The following is a 25089-nucleotide window of genomic DNA, read 5'->3' as shown; positions in this document are numbered from 1 at the left end:
ATGGAGCAATTGCAGGTTAACGGCCTTGAGGTTACCGTAATACAGAATGGCATAATAATAAATTAACACAATATTAAGGAAAACCATGATATGACATGAATTAAAAAAATAACAAAGTATTCAATATATTACAATAAAGGAAACTTGACTTGAGAGAGGGACAGAACCCTGGCTAAGGCAGAACAAAACTTTAGGATGTGAATAAACTGAAATTATCGTGACTCTTTTTACTTACCCTCTAGATGGATGCAGAAAAAGATTTATTTATTTATTCATTTCATTTTATTTGAAGAAAATAACATTCCTTCCTTTTCCAGTTTCCCAAAATCGTGCTGCTACTGAGTTGGAAAAGTAGGAGCCAGCATGAAATTTCTCAGTCCAGTGAAGTTTGTTTTAAAAAAAAGGTTTAGTGAAAATTCAAAGCAAAATATTTCATGCAAAAATAGATAAAAGAGGTATTACACCTTTCTTTTTCTTGTTAAACTTCAATTATTTTCTATACTTAAAGGTTGTGTTACTTCTCAGTGGCTTTACTTCATACATTCTGTATGTTCTATACGTAAGGCACATTCAGTATGCTGAATACGTTCAATATGAAACGATACGCCATATGATACCGTTTGAAATAGTTTGGCCTCCATGCCTTACCGACTATAAGGCAGATCATAAAAACTGGAACTACTCTGTAGTCAGAAGGACAAGAAATAATTAGAATATTCCATTTCAATTTAGCATGTGGAGGCATACAGTATATAGAATCTCCCATAGACTATGCATTAATATATAGACAAACATTTTAATGTAACTAGGAACATTAACACTAAATTGTATCAATTTAACATAACCTAACTAACAAACAAATGGCTCTTACACATACAATCAAGTCAAACCAATACAGTGAAGAAAATAACAGTCCATACGATCAAGTCGAACTTAACAAAAAAGAATTCACCCTCCACCTGAGAGAAAGAGAAGAAAGCCAACAGCAAGGGCAAAACTTTAAAAACAGCAAAGAAGGGAGAATTGTCCTTTTCTCCGATATAAATGCGTATTCTAAAATGTTATTAATTTTACCATGCCATATTTTTTAAAAGTTTTGAACACATCCTCTAGGTGAAAATTATAGTTTTTTTTCCAATTTCAAATAGTAGAACACCAGGAACCGATTGACTTAAAACAGGTTGGCTGGGATTCTTCCAGTTAAGCAAGATAAGTCCACATGCTAGTAGTGTGGTGTGGGCAATTATAATGAGTTTGTCCTTAACCAGTGTCATAAATATGAGACAGAGTCATATAAAGGTTTGGGGCAGCCAGCCGTATAATCTGGTATCCTGGCTGCAAAAGTAATGTTTTAGCAAATACAGCACTGATGTGCACAAAGCCGAGTCCAAAACAGAACTGAGGGACTAGGCAAAAGGTACAGGTTTTTAAAGGGGAAGACAGGAAGTGAGATCATATGGATCGGGCTCATGGTCTTCAGCCATTGGTTCAAGTCCGGACGTGACATCACAGGGGCCGGCATGGTCTTCTTTCATAGGCTCGGTCCCGGAAGTGACGTCAAAAGAGCCAGGTGGGATCTCCCGTGAATGGTCTACAGGAAAGGGAGAAAAAGAGTCAGTGCACTCTGTCACATCCCAGCATGCTTCGGAACTGCCCTTACTCAAGCCCTTTTGCTGCCTCCCATGCGCACGTGTGTGACACCAGTTAAAGCCCACCTGGAACTCCACCAATCACAGTTGCTAAAGAGTTCAGAGTGATTGTGACCCTAAGGCTGTCTGACAGGCGTTCACAGATTTTTGTCCAGAATTGTTAATTTGGTGCACACCCAGAACATGTGGCCCAGTGAGGCTGGAGTACAGCTGCAACATTCACAGGCTGAATCTTTAGATGAGTTAAATGTGATTGATAAAAGATTTGAAACTGAATTATTGAATGCTTTGTGCATATGGAGCTAGAGTATATTCTGTGCATGACTGCCTTCCACTCGTTTTCTGGGATATTAAGTGAAAGATCCTTTTTCCACCATACTCTAAGATCTTTGAAAGGAAGGGACAGCCAGGGCCGATCCTGGGTAGACGGCCGCCTTTGTGCGAATGTGGTTTCACCGCCCTACGTACCTATTTTCTATTATGATATGACGGATATTACTATTACATGTACTACTTCAAACAGGATTAAGACGGTGTTAGGTGCTGTACTTCATAATCAGCCGCAGGTCGTCCGAAGTGTGATAAGCTCGTACTAGGAAGTTCAGAAGTTTTTGGATGAAAAATATATTTGTCTAGAGCTCCCTGTAGACTTTTCCTCTCTTCTAGCTTCTTTTCTCTATTTTGCTTGTAGTACCACCCGCTCTCACGTTTTGTCTTTCTCTCGGACATTCTACAAAATAGGTAGAATAAAGGGCTAATTCAAATATAATAATAATTTTGTAATAATCTTGGGCCTAATTCACACAAGTGACATATACACAATACACACTAATGTCATGTCAGTGTGCATTGGGCAATAAGTAAACATGTAAAAGTTTGTAATTTTTCTGAAATATTTCATTAACACTTTGAGCCCCACGTGCGCCACCGATGGTCATTTTAAATGTAAAAATACATTGCCGGTGAAAACGTGTGCTCAAAGTGTTAAAAAAATCTGTACATACTTTCTCAATGAAACAGCATATCATAATCATAACTTACATTTGTGTAGAACCACGAGTCCTGAGCCTTTGTGTAGTCCAAACAAATAGAATCAAACCAAGGATCAAACCAAACCAAACCAGCCTAGATTAGAAAGTTGGCTTATTTAATCGTTCTAAGCGACAGGCAGCTCTGCACACAGTGACAAACAGTCAATTCAGAGATCGCCGCAGCCCCGCTGTCTTTTGCCGCTTCTCTTGACTCTAGTAATGGGAAGTTCGGATCATTTTACTGACTCGGATCTTTGAGTCTCGTTCAGCAAAATGAACGAATAATTTTTCGAGTCATTTCGTTCAATTCTGTTTCCGGCTCAGACTGCATAGGTTAAGCTTATGGGGCTGTCACGTGATGAACGAACGACTCGAACCCGAAGACTCGAGATGAACTAATCAATTCTGTTTCCGCTCAGACTGCGTTGGTTAAGCTTATGGGGCTGTCACGTGATGAACGAACGACTCGAAAAACCCGAAGACTCGAAACAGGTGAATCAATTCCAATACAGAAACTTTAAGAAGTTGCGCAAATGCGCATGCGCGACTGAACGAATCACTCCCACGAGACGACTCCTTCTTCCCGAGTCACGTTAAAGATTCGTTCAAAATGAACGAATCGTTCAAGAACGACCCATCACTACTTGACTCGCAATCCTGTTGAGGAATGTACGTGTCTTACATGAAATCTATCGCCTTCGCGACGCAACTATGAAACATGCAAGTTGAACGTTGACTAAGGGACTACACACATTTAGAGTTTTGGTCGCGCGTCGTAAACACATGGTAAGCAATGGAACTGTTCAGACAGAGCGTGCGATGAGCCGGCGACCATCAAAGGCTTTTGCGCCAGCTCGTGCGAGCAAATCACTATGTATGTGGAGTCCCTAATAGGCACGCCGACTGCTGCACGTCTCCTCAACGGCCGCCTTTGAGTTTGGCCGCCCACGTGCGGGGAACATTTTTTCCCGTCGCCAGGATCGGCCCTGGGGACAGCATTTTTTCACTTAAGAAATATGGCAAAAGTTAGACCTCTTATGACATTGCAAGATTATGAGAAATTAGTTCACGCTTTTGTTTTCAGTTGACTAGATTACTGTAACGCACTCTTCTCAGAACTACTCAAAAAAAGACATCAATTGATTGCAATGAGTGCAGAATGCAGCTGCTAGAATCTTAACTAGGAAAAGAAAATCCGAGCACATCTCTCCAGTTTTGATGTCACTACATTGGTTACCTGTGTCATTTAGAATCGACATTAAAATACCGCTTATAGCTTACAAAGCCTTAAATAATCTCGCTCCATCTTATATTTCAGAATGTCTTACACCTTACACTCCAAATCATAACCTTAGATCTTCAAATGAGTGTCTGCTTAGAATTCCAAGAGCTAAACTTAGAAGAAGTGGTGAGGCGGCCTTCTGCTGTTATGCACCTAAAATCTGGAATAGCTTACTGATAGAAATTTGTCAGGCTAATACAGTGGAGCACTTTAAAACTCTGCTGAAAACACATTATTTTAACATGGCTTTCTCATAACTTCATTTTAGTTTAATCCTGATGCTCTGTATATTCAATTAATTAGCATTATTATTCATGGTGGCTCCAAAATCCATACTAACCCCTACTCTCTCTTCTGTTCTTTTTCCGGTTTTCTGTGGTGGGGATCTGTGCCATCACCACCCAATCAAAGCACCATGATGTTCCTACATTGATGGATTAAAGTCCACAAGTCCACATGACCATCATCATTAAGTTCTTCCATGAGAACCCTGAATACCATGAAGACTGATTGAGGTCATTTATGTTCGGTAGAATGCCTAGAGGGGGCTGGGTGGTCTCGTGGCCTCGGAACCCCTGCAGATTTTTTTTTTTGCTTTTTCCCTCCTCCCTGGCCATCAGACCTTACTTTAATTCTATGTTAATTAGTGTTGCCTTATTTTAATTCTTACTTTGTCTTTTTTCTCTTTCTTCATCATGTAAAGTACTTTGAGCTACATTATTTGTATGAAAATGTGCTATAGAAATAAATATTGTTATTGTTGTTGAGATGCAGTCTGGGTGTTCAAGACCGATTAGCATTTCTCTTGGAATAGAAGTGGGTGGGAGGTGAGGAAAATTGGGCAGGGTCCTTTCAGCAGAATTTTTGACTCGAAAATAGTGGAAAAGCTGTGATGCTGGGAAGTTCAATTGTTCACAAGATGCAACACTATCAATATACAGTTTTCGAACTGTTTTAATCCTGAACATTTTCCAAAGATTAAATACTGTATAGGTTTGAGAGGGTTGAAAAAGGTGGTTATCATGTAGAGGTGCAACAGATAAAAGCTCCTCTGAAGTGCTTCTTGTATTGGTTCCATATTCTGAGTGATTGATGGACAAGGAAGGAGATTTTATTATCAAATTAAATGAAGCACCTATTGCTTTACCCTAACATCTTGTATCACTCCAGTCCCAAAGGTATCACATCCTAGTGACCTGAATGACTTCTGGCCAGTCGCTCTGATGTCACATGTGATGAAGACCATGGAGCAGCTGCTGCTTCACCACCCGCGGCCACAGGTCCGCCACGCCCTTGAACCTCTACAGTTCGCATAGCAGGAGACGGTGGGAGCAGAGGATGCCATCAGCTATATGCTACACCGATCCCTCTCCCACTTGGACAGAGGCAGTGGTGCTGTAAGAATTATGTTTCTGGACTTCTCTAGCGCCTTCAACACCATCCAACCTCTGCTCCTTAGGGACAAGCTGACTGAGATGGAAGTAGATTCACACCTGGTGGCATGGATCGTGAACTATCTTACAGACAGACCTCAGTATGTGCGTCTTGGGAACTGCAGGTCTGACATTGTGGTCAGCAATACAGGAGCGCCGCAGGGGACTGTACTTTCTCTGGTCCTGTTCAGCCTATATACATCGGATTTCCAATACAACTCGGAGTCCTGCCACGTGCAAAAGTTCGCTGACGGCACTGCTATCATGGGCTACATCAGAAGTGGGCAGAAGGAGGAGTATAGGAGCCTAATCAAGGACTTTGTTAAATGGTGTGATTCAAACCACCTACAACTGAACACCAGCAAGACCAAGGAGCTGGTGGTGGATTTTAGGAGACCCAGGCCCCTCATGGACCCCGTGATCCTCAGAGACGACTGTGTGCAGAGGGCGCAGACCTATAAATACCTGGGAGTGCAGCTGGATGATAAATTGGACTGGACTGCCAATACTGATGCTCTGTGCAAGAGAAAACAGAGCCATCTATACTACCTTAGAAGGCTGGCGTCTTTCAACATCTGCAATAAGATGCTGCAGATGTTCTATCAGATGGTTTTGGCGAGTGCCCTCTTCTACGCGGTGGTGTGCTGGGGAGGCAGCATAAAGAAGAAGGACACCTCACGCTTGAACAAACTGGTGAGGAAGGCAGGCTCTATTGTAGGTACGGAGCTGGACAGTTTGACATCTGTGGCAGAGCGACGGCCGCTGAGCAGGCTCCTGTCAATCATGGAGAATCCACTACATCAACTGAACAGGATCATCTCCAGACAGAGGAGCAGCTTCAGCGACAGACTGCTTTTACCGTCCTGCTCCACTGACAGACTGAGGAGATCATTCCTCTCCCACACCATGCAACTCTTCTGTTCCACCCAGGGGGTAAACATTAACATTATACAAAGATATTTTCTGTTATACCTGCATTTTTACTAATCTTTAATTTAATATTGTTTTTTATCAGTATGGTCCTGCTGGAGTACATGAATTTCCCCTTGGGATTAATAAAGTATCTATCTATCTATCTATCTATCTATCTATCTATCTATCTATCTATCTATCTATCTATCTATCTATCTAATGAGCCCACGTAGTTGAGACCCTTGAGGAAATGCACATCATTTCATCATTTTTACATTGCATGCATTTAACACTTTGAACAAAAAACGGTGGCCTACAACTCAGAATGAAGTGTTAATATGAAAGGGGCTTGCAGTGCTGCAGCCATTGAGAAAGTGTGACTGGAGTGTCACTGATTTGATTCACAGAGGACGTCGTGCCTGTGAAGAATAATTTGTTTGCGACTTGTGGTAAACCCATGAACTCAAGATAAACTCGACTTTACTGGATCGGTTATTAGAGGGAAATCTGGGATATTGATGTTCATTTAGTGTTGTTGGGTGATTTATTATAAGAAGAAATATGACACGCCCTGAACACGCAGGAATGTCGCGATGGCTTCAGCATTTAGTCTCAATGTGTTTAACACCTCCTGTCCAAAAGCAGCAACAGGTGTGATGGTCAGTAAATTTAGGAACCTCTCATTTATCAAGATGACTGATGAATGTAAGCAGCGAGTCTTCTACTTGCATTTCCGTTCGTTCCTATTACTTTAATGAGGTGGGAAAAATATTTTTTTATATACAAACCGCAAAGAAAATCCAAATGAGTTCAAACAGGAAACTAGCCAAAGTGATTAGAGTTTTCACAGCAAAACTGAAAAGTTTTGAATAACCCTGAGGCTTTCAACTGCTTCATAATAATTTGTTCCCTAAGAATGAAAATAAAGTCCTAGATTTTATGTGATTCCTGCAAATGTTCTTAACTTTTTTTCTTTTTATGTGATTTTTTTTCAAGCCCTCATTTCACAACACTAAGAATCACATCAAGCTGCTATTGTGCAATGAGCCAAAAGCAACAACTGGCCATACACTGGCAGCACATCTGGAGACATTTTTCATGCCACTTTGGATATTTAGAGACCCGCAGGGATGGTGTTGGCAAGATGGGAGCCACATAGAGACCTTTTAGAGCAGCCAGAAAGAAAATTCATATCTCTGTAAGAGCAGAGTAATCATTTGGAATTATCTGATAATGCCATGGGGTTGTTTGGGGTTTGGTGCCACAGCTCCATACCTTAGTAAAACGTGATGAAAGATAAACCAGCTCTGTTATGATATAATACATCCCAGTTCTCTTGAAAAGCTGAAACACATTTTGTGGCTTATCAGCATAATTGGAAAATTTCTCACTTCATCCCTTTCTCCCTCAAAATTTATTTCATATGATGTTGGCGACATGCCTTTCAGTACATGAAGAAGGTACAGTACACCACTTTCCTTCACTATCAGTCTTCTTTTCTGCTGATGGTTTAATGGCAAGTTATTTAGCTTGACATTCCAGACCACCATATCCACTGCTAACAGTTTTCAGTTAATCTTGGGGAATTCCCAGATACTCCTGGGGAGTGAATAAAATATCCCATGGTAATCAGCGGGTACAATTAGTGCCCCAGTGATGACTCTGCCACTATGGAATACAAGTATAGTAAACCCCCCACATACAAACCTTCAAGTTATGAACTTTCAAAGATGTGAATGCACTTGTCCAATAAATTATTTTTTTTTAAAATAAGTGAATAATTTTAAATTGTAGCGCAACTTCAAATTTCGCAGCAGCACATAAGTTAGTTCACTTGTCTGGCGCTAGGCGGAACGTAAAAGCCACGTTGTTATTACTTACATTCTCAATTATGTGTGTGCATCCTCTACAAGTGGCTGTGCTTTTGGCTTTATCTCTGTTTATGATGAGTTAATGCACTTTATTTCAAGATGTCTGGAATTAAGTGTGTTCAACAAGTACACGGGGACACAGTTGGAAACTTGTTGAGGGTCAACACTTCTTCAGTCAAAGAACCACTTTAACATTCCTTACAAAACCAAGCAGTGGGGTGGAGTGCAGGCACAATAGGGACTTTCAGTCGGATCTCATGAACAGCTTGTTCTTGTTGACTCTAATGTAAAAATATTTAGATATGAGCATGCTATCAGGGAACTGTGGGCTTAGTGAGGGCTTTTACTTTGATACACTCAAACTGGAGTTTTTGTCCTTGCTTCAAACTCAATCACTTACCAGGCATCAGCATTAAGTGATGGGCAGTAAGTGTCAAGTGATGATCATTTTGCATGTGGCGGCCATAAGTGGATTTGAAGACAATCACGTAGGCTTGTTTGCAAGCGGTAAGCGGATCTACAGTACCGAGATCAGCTGATGGAAAACAATGGGAATAAAAAATAACTTTCAGTTGTTTGTTGTTAAAATGCACTGCAAACCTGTAACTATATATATACAGTAATCCCTCCTCGATCGCGGGGGTTGCGTTCCAGAACCCCCCGCGATAGGTGAAAATCCGTGAAGTAGAGACCATACTGTATTGTATGGTTACTTTTATATATTTTAAGCTCTTAGAAACTCCCACACTGTTATAAATATTCTCCGCACAGTTATACAGTAAACCCTTGTTTATAGCGGTTGATCCGCTCCAGACAGATAAATGAATTTCCAAGAAGTAGGATTCTTTATTTATAAATCTAATATTTTTGCAGTTAGAGCATTGAAAACCTGTTTACGACCTTCTAAATAATTTTTAACATTATTAGAGCCCTCTAGACATGAAGTAACACCCTTTAGTCAAAAGCTTAAACATGACAAGACAGAGATGACAGTTCTTTCTCACAATTAAAAGAATGCAAACAGATCTTCCTCTTCAAGGTGCGCCATCAGGAGCGGAGAATATCAGAGAGATAGTAAAGTAAACAATCAAAAATCAATAGGGCTGTTGCTCTTTTAAGTATGAAAGCACCGCGATAAAGCGGAGCAATGAAGGGATCAATGTGAAGGTAGCCTTTCAGCATTTTTGTACAGGCGCGTCCGTATCTTCTAAGCAAACAGCCACTGTGCAAACAGCCCCTCTGCTCACACCCCCTCCGTCAGAAGCAGATAATGGGGCCAATCATACGCCTCCCTGATGGTATTGCATGATGAATAAGTATCTGTCTGTATTTCTAACAGAGAGTGAGACACAGAGAAAAGCAAATAATGAAAAATCTCTGTTAGGCTGTTAGAGCTTTTAAGTGTGCGAAGCAGCGAGCGGGAAGCATATCGTATATCATTGAGGAGTTTTATTTAATATGTAATACGTGCTCTGATTGGGTACCTTCTAAGCCATCTGCCAATAACGTCCCTTGTATGAAATCAACTGGGCAAACAAACTGAGGAAGCATGTACTTTAAATTAAAAGACCCATTGTCCGCAGAAAAACGCGAACCTGTGAAAAATCCGTCTTTAGATATGCTTACATTTAAAATCCGCGATTGAGTGAAGCCTCGAAAGTTGAAGCGCGATATAGCGAGGGATTACTGTATATATATATAAATATATATATATACTGTATATATATTGTGACAGATAGGGGGCGCTATCGCTCCCTTGAACCCCTGTCCACGACTCCAGACACCAGGTAAAAGTCCAATAGTTGACACAAAGCACCCTCTCCTCCACTATTCTCATATAAATCACAATAATCAAACACAATAAACCAATCCTCCAACTCCCAGACGCGTTGCCACCCTTCCACTCAGCACAGCTCGCCGTCTGGGAGCTCCCACAGTCCCTTTAATATTCCTTGATCCGGAAGTGTTCCCAATCCCCAATCCATGTGATCCTGTATCACTTCCGGGTCAGGAAAAAAGTTCTTTTCTTCACCCCGGAAGCCCGTTGCTCTTCCTTTGATGAACTTCCGGGTTATAGGGCCCAAATAAGTCTTTGGTCCTCCCTGCAGCTCCCTCTTGCGGCCCTTGTGGTATCCAGCAGGGTCTTGTATAAAAACTACATAGTCCATGACTCCCTGTTGTTCTTCGGGGCACCCCCATACTGCAGGGAGGGCTCCATCTGGCCCCTGGGGGTATTGGCTGGGATGACAAGTTGGCCAATGATCACAATATATATATATACTAGCAAAATACCCCAAACTCACACAATATAAACATAAGAAATGTTATGGATGATCTACAAAGCAGTGTGCAATACCATAACAATAACATCAAAGAAAGATGTGACACAATTTTGTCCAATATGCCAGAAACGTATAAGGCATGGGAAGTGTTTCGATCAGGTACAAGTGATCAGACTGTAAATAGTTACTGTGTATTCAAATAGAAAAGGTATGATTAAAAAGTGCAAATTATACAGACCTGCACTGCTGTTTCGGGAGGAGTACACTAAGCTCTAAATGTGGAATGTCCTGGTGAGACTGGGCTATCCGCACAGACTGGAGATAGATAGATAGATAGATAGATAGATAGATAGATAGATAGATAGATAGATAGATAGATAGATAGATAGAACTTTGTCTCTAATGTGAATTGAAAACTTTATAAAAGATCAAGAAAAGCATTCATATTTTAACAAACCACAACAATGCCAAACACACCCTTGGGGGGTATTTTCCGTACGTCGTTTAAATCATCTGAGATCAGATGCCTCATCTTGGATGAGTTAATGCCGGTGAGACTCATCCGGGATAAGTCGGTTTTTCAAACGGAGCCATGTAGTAGATTAATATAGCTAGATCTAATCATCCAAGATGAATGCACGTTGCCCTGCTGATTGAAAAGCCCATATTGAGTCTAGAAAACATGATCAGCAAGTCTTTGATAGGCTGCAACAAAATGACGAAAGAACGGATGCATTTTTCACACAAGCGGAGCAGGACCTTTTATTCGAAGGATATGAAGAATTTCAAGATTTAATATGCATAAGGGGTAACACTGCAAAAGCAGCCCAAACCAGAAAAGATGGCTGGAAAAAAGTGGCCGACAAATTAAACGCTAAGTAGTGTGTATTGTACTTACTAAATGCAGTGTTTAATTTCCTATATGTCAGATTAATTATTATTTAATATGTTATATTTCCAGATCAAACGTGAGCACAAGGAGAACATGGGAACAGGTTAAGGTGAAGTACAAGAATATACTTCAAACTGGTAAATATTGGTATATAACTATTTAAAGAATTGTTCAAAGCTAAGAAGGCAAAAAACAGGTGGAGGTCCACACTGTCCAGACCTAACCAATGCAGAAGAGTTGGCTCTCCAGCAAAATGCCCATCGCCCGGTTTCTGAGGGCATTCCAGGGGGAAGCTCCTCCTAAGTACCAGTGGCAGGATGCATTGGTCACTTCATTTCAGGTAAAGGATGGTCATTGCATATATTTGTCCTCAATGTGTGCCATAGGTATGTTCCATATAGCCCTCTTTTTTTTTGTTGGGTCAGTTGCAGGGAATGTCATATCCCTAAGAAATTGTGTCTGAACAACGAGATATTGACGAAGGTCAAATATTTGATGAAGACACTGTGTCTGATTATTCATCAGGAGGAGAGGTAAATTTTCGAAATAATGTTTGATCAAACTCCACTCTGATCAGTCCCATGTGCCCCAATCACATTTGGAAATCCTGGGTAATGAGAATGTTAGGCTGATTGTGAGATTCTTTATGGAACTGTGAGTGTTTTTGCCTGTGTACTACCTACCTGCAATGGCATGAAACACCTCTTTTATTGTCTGCACATGCAGGTGTCCAGGAAACATTATGAAAACCTGAAGGAAATATTTCACAGCCAAACAGACTTTACGAATTGCCTGGCAAACTGCACTTTTAGATAGATTTTCCGCATCGCTTACAGTATATAAAAAAAGTGCAACTTGCAAAAATACCTCAAAGCAATGCATACTGTCTGTGTGGTTGTGAGAGCCCGACTTTGAATATAAGGTGCTAATAGAGGTACAATATTCCCCCTCGGCTAAAGCGGTATCTTTCGAAAAGAATTTCCTCCAGGAGCAATAAAGGATCTTGCTGATCACGCAAAACCCTCTCTTTGTGAAATTCTCTTCTTATAATTTGCACACCGATATCAATTGGTTGCTCATTCATGAACGGTAAAGCCATGACTGAATGAATTCCATGCACGGAAATCGATTAAGTGTGTGAGCTAATCCTTGTTTACATTGGATAAACTGGCTCCAAGCAGGTTTGAGGATTTGGATCTGCTGCTATGACAACACATCCAGCAAGAGTTTTGAAAAACCAACAGATCCAAGATCAGGCCAAATCGTCAACAATTACATCCGGATAAATGAGTAATCCATGTACGAAAAACCCCCAAGAACTTCTAGTAAATAATGAAAGAGCTGCTGCCGTCTGATAACAGGCTTGTAGGTGGATGTAAGACATGGTCAGATCTGCTCAGATGTGCTGCAGGTTTCCATTTAAAGCAAACAACATTTGAGCAGATTGAGCAGATTTCGCTTGTTGCGTCCACAAATGGAACATACTGACTGAAAATTGTTCCCTCCAAAGTTCCCCTGGTTGAAGTCACCAGCAATGTTTGTTCAGAATGATTCATCATTAGAGGGTTGGCAATAGAGTGAACCAATTTCTGTTGCTGAGTTAAAAAACATTAATCAGGATTATCTACAGTGGTGTGAAAAACTATTTGCCCCCTTCCTGATTTCTTATTCTTTTGCATGTTTGTCACACAAAATGTTTCTGATCATCAAACACATTGAACCATTAGTCAAATATAACACAAGTAAACACAAAATGCAGTTTTTAAATGATGGTTTTTATTATTTAGGGAGAAAAAAAAATCCAAACCTACATGGCCCTGTGTGAAAAAGTAATTGCCCCCTGAACCTAATAACTGGTTGGGCCACCCTTAGCAGCAATAATTGCAATCAAGTATTTGCGATAACTTGCAATGAGTCTTTTACAGCGCTCTGGAGGAATTTTGGCCCACTCATCTTTGCAGAATTGTTGTAATTCAGCTTTATTTGAGGGTTTCTAGCATGAACCGCCTTTTTAAGGTCATGCCATAGCATCTCAATTGGATTCAGGTCAGGACTTTGACTAGGCCACTCCAAAGTCTTCATTTTGTTTTTCTTCAGCCATTCAGAGGTGGATTTGCTGGTGTGTTTTGTCCTGTTGCAGCACCCAAGATCGCTTCAGCTTGAGTTGACGAACAGATGGCCGGACATTCTCCTTCAGGATTTTTTGGTAGACAGTAGAATTCATGGTTCCATCTATCACAGCAAGCCTTCCAGGTCCTAAAGCAGCAAAACAACCCCAGACCATCACACTACCACCACCATATTTTACTGTTGGTATGATGTTCTTTTTCTGAAATGCTGTGTTCCTTTTACGCCAGATGTAACGGGACATTTGCCTTCCAAAAAGTTCAACTTTTGTCTCATCAGTCCACAAGGTATTTTCCCAAAAGTCTTGGCAATCATTGAGATGTTTCTTAGCAAAATTGAGACGATTGGAAATCTGGCTTGCAGGCCGTTTTTGCCCAGTCTCTTTCTTATGGTGGAGTCGTGAACACTGACCTTAATTGAGGCAAGTGAGGCCTGCAGTTCTTTAGACATTGTCCTGGGGTCTTTTGTGACCTCTCGGATGATTCGTCTCTGCGCTCTTGGGGTAATTTTGGTCGGCCGGCCACTCCTGGGAAGGTTCACCACTGTTCCATGTTTTTGCCATTTGTGGATAATGGCTCTCACTGTGGTTCACTGGAGTCCCACAGCTTTAGAAATGGCTTTATAACCTTTACCAGACTGATAGATCTCAATTACTTCTGTTCTCATTTGTTCCTGAATTTCTTTGGATCTTGGCATGATGTCTAGCTTTTGAGGTGCTTTTGGTCTACTTCTCTGTGTCAGGCAGCTCCTATTTACGTGGTTTCTTGATTGAAACAGGTGTGGCAGTAATCAGGCCTGGGGGTGGCAACGGAAATTGAACTCAGGTGTGATACACCACAGTTAGGTTATTTTTTAAGAAGAGGGCAATTACTTTTTCACACAGGGCCATGAAGGTTTGGATTTTTTTTCTCCCTAAATAATAAAAACCATCATTTAAAAACTGCATTTTGTGTTTACTTGTGTTATATTTGACTAATGGTTAAATGTGTTTGATGATCTGAAACATTTTGTGTGACAAACATGCAAAAGAACAAGAAATCAGGAAGGGGGCAAATAGTTTTTCACACCACTGTATCTATGTGTTACAAAGGCACAATATAAAATGAAGATAATATTAAATGCTCCAGTTAATGCAATATTCATTTTTAATAATATATAAAGATATAATACTGCTAAGAGTTTGAGCATACATATTTTATCCATAAAGTAGCACTGTAAGAAAAAAAAAACAAAAGAACTCAGTTCACTACATTTCTATAATATTGTTTTTACTTTGCCATTATTTGGTATTTTGTGTTAATTTGTGTAAGGAAAAGTGAACTGAAATGATTATAAGGCAAGGCTGCAACATAACAAATGTGAAATGTGATGGAGCCTGAATACTTTCGAAAAGCGCCATTAAATGTAGGTATAAATATCCGATTGAGAAAAGAGCACAAACGGGGACTTTTAGAGATACCGATAATTAAAACAAATTAGTTTACAAGAACTGCGAATGCTCCAATGGCGTGTATCAAGATTATTTGTTCTTACTTTGATAACAACCTTAAAACTTCAACAATTAGGAAAAAGTGAGATGACTTGCTCTCTTTCTACTACCCTTTTGGGGGCTTTAGGTCCACCTAAAAGCTAAATGAAAAGTGGATGAGTATGTAGTGGAGGTCAGCGAGGTTTACTCTCAGAATTTTGATATTGCTTGAGGTAATTTTTTATGCACTTACAACATTTTCCTTTATATTAAACAGTCCATTTAAAACAAATCCTCCCCACACACCTCTCAAAAAATATCTACGTTAAGGTAGTTTTAGTTTCAACACAAAGAATAAAAAAGATGGAAGGAAAACTGGGAAAGCAGAAAGTGAATACTGTTAAATACAGTACTGTAAAAGACAGGGGGCACCACTGCACCCCAAAACCTAAGACACATCACACTACTCAGTCCCAGGTGCAAAAGAAAGGTTTTCATTCTTTTTTTTTTTTTTTTTGGCAGATGAAGTTTAACGTAATTATTTTATTTTTTTTTTTTTTTATTTATTTATTTATTTTATTTTATTAGCAATCAAGTTTTTACACAAAAAAAAAAAGAATTATGCTAAGAACAGATCGATCCCCACCCTTGAGAGAGAGAGCAAGCCAAACGTGTAAAATTTAAGGCTTTTAAAAATACCTAAATCAACAAATTCTCTGTGCTTTATAAAATCATTTCAAAATATTACTGATTAGATCCTGCCATGTTTTGAAAAAGTCTGCACAGATCCTCTAACTGAGTATTTGATTTTTTCCAATTTTAAATAATATAACACATCAGTTTCCCACTGACTTAAAAGAGGAGAGTTTGGGTTCTTCCAGTTTATCAGAATAAGTCTGCGTGCCAACAGTGTAGTGAATGCAATCACAGTTTGTTTGTCTTTCTCCACTTTAAGACCCTCTGGAAGAACCCCAAACACAGCTGTTAATGGGTTAGGAGGGATTGTGAGTCCAAGACTGTCTGAGAGGTAATTAAAAATTTTTGTCCAGAATAATGTTAATTTGGAGCAGGCCCAGAACATGTGACCTAGTGAGGCTGGGGCTTGGTTGCAACGTTCGCAGGTTGGATCATGCCCTGGAAACATTTTGGAGAGTTTTAGTCGAGACAGATGTGCTCGATATATAATTTTGAGTTGTATAATTGTATGCTTTGCATATGGAGCTTGAGTGAATTCTCTGCATTGCTACTTTCCACTCCTTTTCTGATATATTAATTGAGAGGTCATTTTCCCAGTGTCCTCTTGGATCTTTGAAAGGAAGGGATTGTAAAAGGATTTTATATATTGTAGAGATGGAGTCTAACTCCTTGAAATTGAGCAATAATTTTTCCAGCGTGGATGAGGGTGCAAGATGAGGAAAATCTGGAAGGTTCTGTTTAACAAAGTTCCTGATTTGAAGATAGTGAAAGAAATTTGTAGCTGGAATGTTAAATTTGGAACGTAATTGTTCATAGGATGCAAAGACGTTGTCTATATAAAGGTCTCTAAGCAAGTTAATTCCAAATTTTTCCAGATATTAAAACTGCATATGTTTGTGAGGGTTGAAAGAGGTGGTTCTTTTGCAGGGTGCCACAGAAAGAAGCTTCTCCGTCTTAAAATGCTTTCTACATTGGTTCCAGATTCTAAGTGAGTGGAGCACAATTGGGTTATTAGTGTATTGCCGATAACGTGTGTTTATTGGAGCACAAAGCAAGGAATACAAAGAAGTACTGCAGGATTTTACTTCTATTGCGGTCCATGCCTGTGTATGTTCTTCTATTTGTGTCCAGGTTCTTATCGACTGTATATTTGCCCCAGTAATAAAACTGGAAGTTAGGTAGAGCCATGCCGCCTTCTGCCTTTTGTCTTTGTAGGGTCGCTCTTTTGATGCGTGGATGTTTAGAATTCCAAATAAATGAGGTTATTGTTGAATCTAATTGCTTAAAGAACGATTTATTAATGTATATTGGTATGTTTTGAAATAAAAAAGGAGCTTAGGAAGAATATTCATCTTAACAGTGTTAATTCTTCCAGCTAGTGTGAGATGAAGGGTTGACCATCTATGCAAGTCTTGTTTAATTTTTTCCATACAGACGACGAAATTTTGTTGATAAAGAGCTTTATGTTTACTTGTGATGTTTACCCGAGGTATTTAAACTGTTCTGCAATGATAAAAGGAAGGGTGTCTAATCTAATATTATATGCTTGCGAATTCACGGAAAGAGTACACTTTTATTCAGATTAATTCTGAGACCAGAGAGCTTTTGAAATTCTGTGAGTGCTGCTAAGACTGCAGGCACAGAATTTTCTGGTCCGATATATACAGTACCATGTCATCTGCATATAATGAGATTTTCTGTTCCAGTCCTTCTCTGCTAATCCCCTTTATCTGATCAGTATTTCGACAATGTATTGCCAGTGGTTCAATGGCAATTGCAAACAGCAGTGGTGACAAAGGGCATCCTTGTCTTGTGCCACGTTCTAGTTTAAAGTAGTCTGAGCAAATGTTATTGATGCAAACTGAAGCTTCTGGGTTAGTATACAGTAATTTAATCCATGCACAAATGTTGGGCCAAACCCAAACTTCTCCAAAATAGTAAAAGGTATTTCCATTCAATCATGTCGAATGCTTTTTCTGCATCCAATGATAATAATATTTCTGGGGTGTTTGATTTAGTTGGTGAGTATATTACATTAAACAGGCGTCGAAGATTTGAAGATAAGTGTCGGCCCCTAATAAATCCAGTTTGGTCTTGTGATATTATTGAGGGAGCACTTTCTCCATCCTTCTAGCTATGATTTTAGAGAGTATTTTAACGTCGTTATTCAGAAGTGAAATTGGTCTGTATGATGCACATTGTAATAAGTCCTTATTTTGTTTTGGAAAGACAGTGATTAGTGCTTGGCGAAAGGTTTGTGGAAGAGATTGGTTATCTCTGGCTTCTGTAAATGTTGCTAATAGGAGGGAGCTAGCTGAGCGGAGAATTTCTTGTAAAACTCTGCAGGGTAGCCATCAGGGCCTGCTGCTTTTCCACCTTGGAGTGACTTTATAGCATCCAGTAATTCTGATAATGACAGAGGTTTATCGAGCTCCTCCACACTAATAGCGTCAATTTGTGGTATCTGTAATTTATCCAGAAATGCATTAGATTGTATATTGTCTTCTTTAAACTCAGTAGTATATAGGGATTTATAGTAGTCTCTAAAAGTGCACATTATATTTTTGTGTTCGATGATTTTATCTCCATTCGTGTTAGTAATTACGAGATTGCGTTGCGCACTTCTTGCTTGTGAATTTGTTGCGCTAAAAGCTTATTAGCTTTCTCTCCATGTTCATAATAATGATGTCTGGATTTGTAAATTAGTTGTTCGGTTTCTTTAGTTGTCAAGAGGTTTAATTCTGAATGTAGAGCCTGCCTCCTCTTATGTAGAGTCTCGCTTGGTAGTCTGGCATGTTCTTCATCTATTTTAGTAATTTCGCTTTTTATCTCTGCTACTTTCTTCGGGATTTATTTCTGTGGGAAAGATATGAGATAATCTGTCCTCTTAAGAAGGCCTTAAGAGTTTCCCAGAGTGTTCCTGCAGAGATCTCAGGGGATGTATTTGTCTCTAGAAAGAATTCAATTTGTTTGGATATAAATTCAGTACAATTCTCGTCAGCTAATAGAAGCGGATTGAGACGCCATCTGCGGGTGAGTGTATGGGGCTTAGTAATTTCAGCTCCAAGATCATCGGAGCATGGTCTGAAATAACAATAGCATCGTATTTACAAGATTTAATCTTAGGCAAGAAGTTATTATCTATAAAGAAGTAATCAATCCTTGAGTAGCAATGATGTACTGGTGAGTAGAAAGAATATGTTCTTGAATTTGGGTTTAAAACCTCCAGGGATCTGATAAGTTGTGATCAGTTATAAACTTTGTAATTATCTTTGCGGTGTTAGTTGCGTTCCCCTGTGGAGGAAGTCTTATCTAAAAGTGGATTTAGAACACAATTAAAGTCCCCAGCCATTATAAGTTTATGAGTGTTCAGATTGGGAATGGATGCAAATAAATTTTGTATAAATTCCTTATCATCAACATTAGGTGCATAAACATTTATCAAAATCATTTTACAGTTAGATAAGTCTCCCATGACCATCACATATCTCCCTTCAGGATCCAATACTACATCTGATGCTACAAATGGTACTGTTCTATGTATGAGAATTCCCACCCCTCTAGTTTTCTTTGTAAAACTAGAATGGAACATTTGGCCAGTCCAGTCTTTTGCAGCGGAACTGATCCTTACTTAGTAAGTGGGTTTCCTGTAAAAATACTATTTTAGCATTTAGACCTGTTAGGTGAGAAAGTACTTTCTTTCTCTTTAATTCGTGATTCAGGCCTTTAACATTCCAGCTTACGAAGTTAACTGTCCCATCATGGAGACACTGATTCTGAGTTTTGGTGTCATATTATAGTCTTAACTGGAAGTGAAATAGTTTAGGTCTTAATTTCCTATTCCCCAAGAGTTGTTGCCATGCAGCTTATTATTACGTTGATAGTTATAATTATAAAGATTGAGATGATAGATTAGATATAGATCAAGCCTGCTCTCTTTCTCTTCCCCTTAACCCCCACCCTCCCTTTTTGCCTCCCCAGGTGAGGCTAAAACCCACTTCATGCAGTCCCAGTCCTCTGACATACCCAGAGACAGAGCACGTCCAAAGCACATCAAGCCCCCATGCAGTGGCGCTTTAAGGTTAAAAGATAGAGATATCTGTTACCAATATAGTCTTTAAAAGAGGAAAAAGAAAGAAAAGAATTTTGCACTTAATATATATATATATATATACATACACATATACATATATATATATATATATACATACATACATACATATAATCTTCATCAATTTTAGTGCATTAAGATGATATCCCCAGATAATAAACCCAGGTGATGGTGTTAAAGATGTGTCCAAAACAAGCATAACAAGTCTTAATGCAGTAATAGCAATAACAGCAAACCAAGGGTATGATATTGAACAGTCTCATTTAGGGTACACATGAAATAATTAGAAAAGAAAAAAACAGAGAGGAGGAAAACGTAATTAAGCACAATAAAACACAAACATTTAGCCCTAGTAATACTAAGTAATGATAAGTAATAAGTAAGTAATAATAATATAAGAATATGAGAATATATGCTGATAAAAACCCGTATTTTAAAACAAATAGATCAGACAGTAGATTATTAATCCTAGCTTTATCATTTACCGCCATGACTCACAATTATGTATCAGAATAGTCCGGATCAGCTTTCTTAACTCATTTTCTGCCTCCTCCTTGCTAGCGAAAACATAGAAATGCCCTGCCATTCCACTTTCAGTTTTGCGGATACAGGAGGCCGTATTTGACATTGGCTTGCCGTAGCCGCTGTTTAATATTATAGAAGGCGGCGCGTTTGATAGCTGTTGCTGGGGGGGAGTCAGGGAAGACGCGAATTGGCAATCTTCATATATAATATCTTCCTTTTTTTTCCCTGAGGAGTTCCATCACCTCTAACTTAAATGATAATCGTTCAAAACGGACTATAAAAGATCTTGGTCGGGTCTGACGGTGTTTGATCAGCGTGCGTAAGCCGCTGCTATCTCAGATTCTGCTTTAAAGTCGCCCCCGATTATTTTAGAAAAAAGTTCAGTTGCGAATTTCACCGGGTTTAAACTTTCTCGATTCTCCGGCAAGCCTTCAATTCTGACATTATACCTTCTATTCCCATCTTCTAAAGCAGCCAGTCTGTCTCCAAGTTTTTCTCCGAGTTTTTTACATTCAACTGACATTTACTGCTCTTTCCTCGGCACTGGCAGCTAGATGTTCGGCTATTTCGATCCGATTCGTGAATGTCTCACTAAGATGCTCCCATCGATCAGCAAGCGTGCTCCGTTTAGCGAGTTTTTCTCAATGCGCTCTTCAATTTTACCCAGCACCTGTCGAAGTTCAAGCTGTACCTCTTGACGCCCTTTCATTTGCCTGTTGGATTTCCTGTCGCAGACATTCATTGGCCTGTTTCATCTCCTGTTTCAGTCTCTCATGTGCCTTTGCCGTTGCTTTCTCATTAGCCTTCTCGCTTTTCTTTATATCTTGCCTGAGGTCAGCGAGCAACACTTTCAGTTCAGATAGCTCAAATGTGCCTTCTTGTACCGTAGATGAAGCAGCAGACTCTGCTGAAGCCGGTGTCCCCGCTGCTCCAGTCCCGCGTGATTGCGTAACTGAAGCCGCGGACCTCCCGGCCTTTTCCAGTTTCAGGTAATCCTCTCCAATCGGCGAGCTATCCACATCTGCACTCACGATCGCACCTTCGCTCCCCTTTTCGCTCTCAGCAGGCGACGATGTAGCGGACCGTGGTCCCGAGGAGTCTGTACTTTCGCCCATCTGATCCAGGTCTGTCTCTGAGAGGCCGTATCTCGAACTAGGGCTTGCTGATCGCAGCTTGGATGTAGCTTTAGTCTTCGATTCTTTCGGACCCCCCTTCTTGTTGGCCATGTTTATATGTGTTTACATATACTGTAGCGGTCCCTCTCGGGTTGAATAAATACAGGATATCTCAGAATAATAAGCAAATAATATGAAAAATAGCACCACTGCTAGCGGAGCTCCACTTCAGACGTCCATCTCTCGCATCGGACGAGACCAAAAAAAAATTCTTCTTTCATTCTTAAAAAATACCTCAAACATAGTTCTGTCCACAATCTTCCAATCCATATTCTTCCTTTTCCTCATTCAGGTTAACTTTGCCTTCTGACTCCCTGGAGGAGGCTGGACGTCTTGCTTTTGTACTTCTGGTAACAGGGCACAGCCCATAGGAAGCATTTCCGGGTCAGGTGGAAGCCTCCTGAAGTAGGAAGTCCCTCTCCCTGCAGCACCCCCACTGGTGGCACCCAAGGACCCCTACAGGATTTTCCCTCAAAACTAGAATGTTCATACACCCCTGCGGGCATCCCTACTGAGTCCATGCCAGCTGAGCACTGTCATCTAGTATACTGGGAGAGGAACTGCCCTGGAGTTACCAACTTCCCCATATTATCCATTCATTTATCCCTTTGTATGGGACGTTACTTCAGTGCCATCCTGGCCGGGTTGTGCCTCCTTCCATACTGTCCTTCCGGGAGAAGGTCCAGCAGAGCACTCACGATACACAAACTGTTTTTTTAGAGAGGTAGTAAAATGTGAATAAACATTTAGTGTTGAACTTGGGAGTCTTGAACTCTTTATCAAGCAAAGTAATTGAGAAAATGAATTTAGGGGTAGAGGACTGATAGTAGGAGTGTGTTATAGGCCCTCAATGAAGATGATAGTGTCACTTTATATCTTTTTAATAAAATCAAATAATTTAGATGGAGATACCATAATCAGGAGTGACTGTAATTACTCAAATATTATCTGTGCTGACTTTTCAAATCATCAAGCCTAAGAAAATATTAGTTTCTAGATGCAATCAGTGACTGTTCTCAACACATTATGTTAGTGTTTGTGTCAGTGACCATCAATATTTGGCAAAGCTTTGTGTGAAACATCTGAAACTGTTAAGTTTAACTTCAACTGAGCAAAGTTTGATCAGATGTGGCAAAGTCTAAAAAAGATAAATTGGGATAAGCTTTGAAGTGTGGAGACAGTGGAGGAGCAGCGGTCAGGATTATAAGTGTTTACATACAAAGCAGGAAAAGTTCAGCCTGTAATTTAAAAGCAGTTAAGAAATTAAAAGAACTCCATGAAGGATAAACATGGAGCTGAAAAAGAAACTAAATGAGAAAAAGAATAAAGAAAACAAACTAAAACATTTGTATAAAGAGTACAAGGCAATAGCTGTAGGGCTTCTGAGAGTAATGCTTTTAAAAGGATATTAGGAAAGGTAAAAGGCAGTTACATTAAAGGCCAAAAATGACCTAAGAAGTCCTTTTGATATTTTAGTAGTAAAAGAACAGTCAAGGAGGAGGTGAGATGTGTCAAGATCAGTAAAGGCAAAGTAAAACTTACGCTTTTCAGAGGGTCCATGTGCAAAGACGCAGACGACCACCCTACGGTAATAAAGAATTATGAATAAGGTGCAGTGATACCTTGTACTGTACTTCGAACTTAATTTGTTTCAGGAGACCATTTGAACTCGGAATTATTCAAGGTCTGAGTCAGTTTTCTCCATTAGAAATAATGTAAAGTGAATTATTGGCTCCCAAACGCTAAACAATAGCCATTTCAATAAACTTAAACAGCAAATACACATAATCTAAAGTAAAAATAACACAATTAAATGCTCTAAATAATAAATTAACACATGAAAACCATAAATAAAATATGTAAATAGTGTATAATAAAATGAAAATTGCATTTACTGTACCCTTAGTGAGGAGTGGTGGTGTCCTATGTGGCTGGTGGAGAGGAACAGAAATGATACTGTTAGGAAGAGGAACATCTATAAAGATGCTTCACAATAAGTTCCTTTATCACCTTATTTGTCGATACTATAACCTTCCTCTTAGGCTTTGCTGCTTCCACATTCTTCTTGGATGCTGTGTTTAATAGATAGATAACCAAAAATACCAAAAACAAAGTGAAAAAAGCACTGCAAACTCATGAGCATAACGCAAGACATGCTTTCTCAGCGAGAGCAAGAGACGACTTGGGTGCACACTTGGTGACGTTTACACTTGCTGCACAAGTGCTATCTATTTGCTGCATGTTTTCACTGTACTCACAGTTCGAATGTAGAAATATCCAGATTAAATTTCTCTCAAATTTAGCGTTCGAACTCTGGAAGTTAGAATCGCTCAAAGTATGAGGCACCATTGTATTTGATCTATACTAGGCAAAGCCCTCACTGACTGTCTGACTGACTGACTGACTGACTGACTGACTCACTCACTCACTCACTCACTCATCACTAATTCTCCAACTTCCCGTGTAGGTAGAAGGCTGAAATTTGGCAGGCTCATTCCTCACAGCTTACTTACAAAAGTTGGGCAGGTTTCATTTTGAAATTCTACGCATAATGGTCATAACTGGAACCTATTTTTTCGTCCATATACTGTAATAGACTGCAGCTCGATGGCCGTGAGAGGCGGAGTTGCGTCTCGCATCATCACGCCTCCCACGTAATTGAGTACCTGCCCATATAAGGTAAATATTTGCGGGTGAAGGATAGTGCTTAGCATATTCATAAGTAAAAATATCTGAATCACAAACTGATGTTAATTATATTTTGTCCATGAATACTTATTAAATAATTCCAAATAGTCTGTCCGCTTCCTTTCATAGCTTTTCTGATGGTTGTGCTGCTTCCAGGCATGTATTTTCATATTACAGCATTTAACCAATCACATTTCAGCCATCATTTGTTGCCAGGCAAAGAGGACTTCACAATTCGTTGTGCAGGCACTCTAACACAGAATAAATGTCGATTAACCTGTTGCTTCAACCAATCAGATTTTGAGTTGGTGTCAGTACGGTCCTCTAGCAGGTGTACGGCGACGTCACCATATTCAGACCCATTGGTTGGATAGAAGCCGCAGGTTCCACTTTCAGCATTAGCTTCGATGGAGATAGAAAGGGACTTTTGATGGAACTGAGGCGCACGGATAATCCGTACGACAGAGTGATTGAACTGTTTTTGAGGAAAGAGAGGAGGATGGATTTTGTTTGCAAATAATCCACATTTTGGGTGAGTAAAATGTTGTGATTTTCCTAAATAATATTGCAAGTTTATGAGTTATTATTGATGTTTTTTTTGCGGCTGTGGCTGCAGTAGAAAGGACCTTGTTCACTCCTGGTTTGTCTATTCAATAAAGGCATTTATTGTGGCTACAGGAGTTATCTATCTGTGATGCAGTGGCTCTTTATACTGTACTAGCAGAATACCAAGGCTCAGTGAGAAAGTATTGTGTTAAAGAAGGTACGAAAAAGAAAAGGAAAAATTTTAAAAATAACGTAACATGGTTGTTAATGTAATTGTTTTGTCATTGATATGAGTGTTGTTCTCATATCTATCTATATATATATCTCTATCTATCTATCTATCTATCTATCTATATATATATATATATATATATATATGTTTTCTTATCTATCTATATTTA

The 25089-nt window shown here is 39.5% G+C and overlaps 1 long non-coding RNA gene across 1 annotated transcript; it reads right to left on the bottom strand.

The window, feature by feature from the left end:
- Positions 1-1551: 1551 nt before the first annotated feature.
- On the bottom strand, positions 1552-23394 carry LOC120517604. The gene is made up of 3 exons (XR_005631062.1): positions 23355-23394; positions 22997-23037; positions 1552-1591 (listed from the first exon to the last, which is right to left on the bottom strand). It is a non-coding gene; the product is annotated as an uncharacterized LOC120517604 (long non-coding RNA).
- Between the last annotated feature and the right edge of the window lie 1695 nt (positions 23395-25089).

This window comes from Polypterus senegalus, chromosome 17, assembly GCF_016835505.1.
Source record: "Polypterus senegalus isolate Bchr_013 chromosome 17, ASM1683550v1, whole genome shotgun sequence".
Classification (NCBI taxonomy): Eukaryota; Metazoa; Chordata; class Cladistia; order Polypteriformes; family Polypteridae; genus Polypterus; species Polypterus senegalus.
Note: the sequence above shows the minus strand (reverse complement) of the source record. Positions and strands in the feature narration are given on the sequence as shown.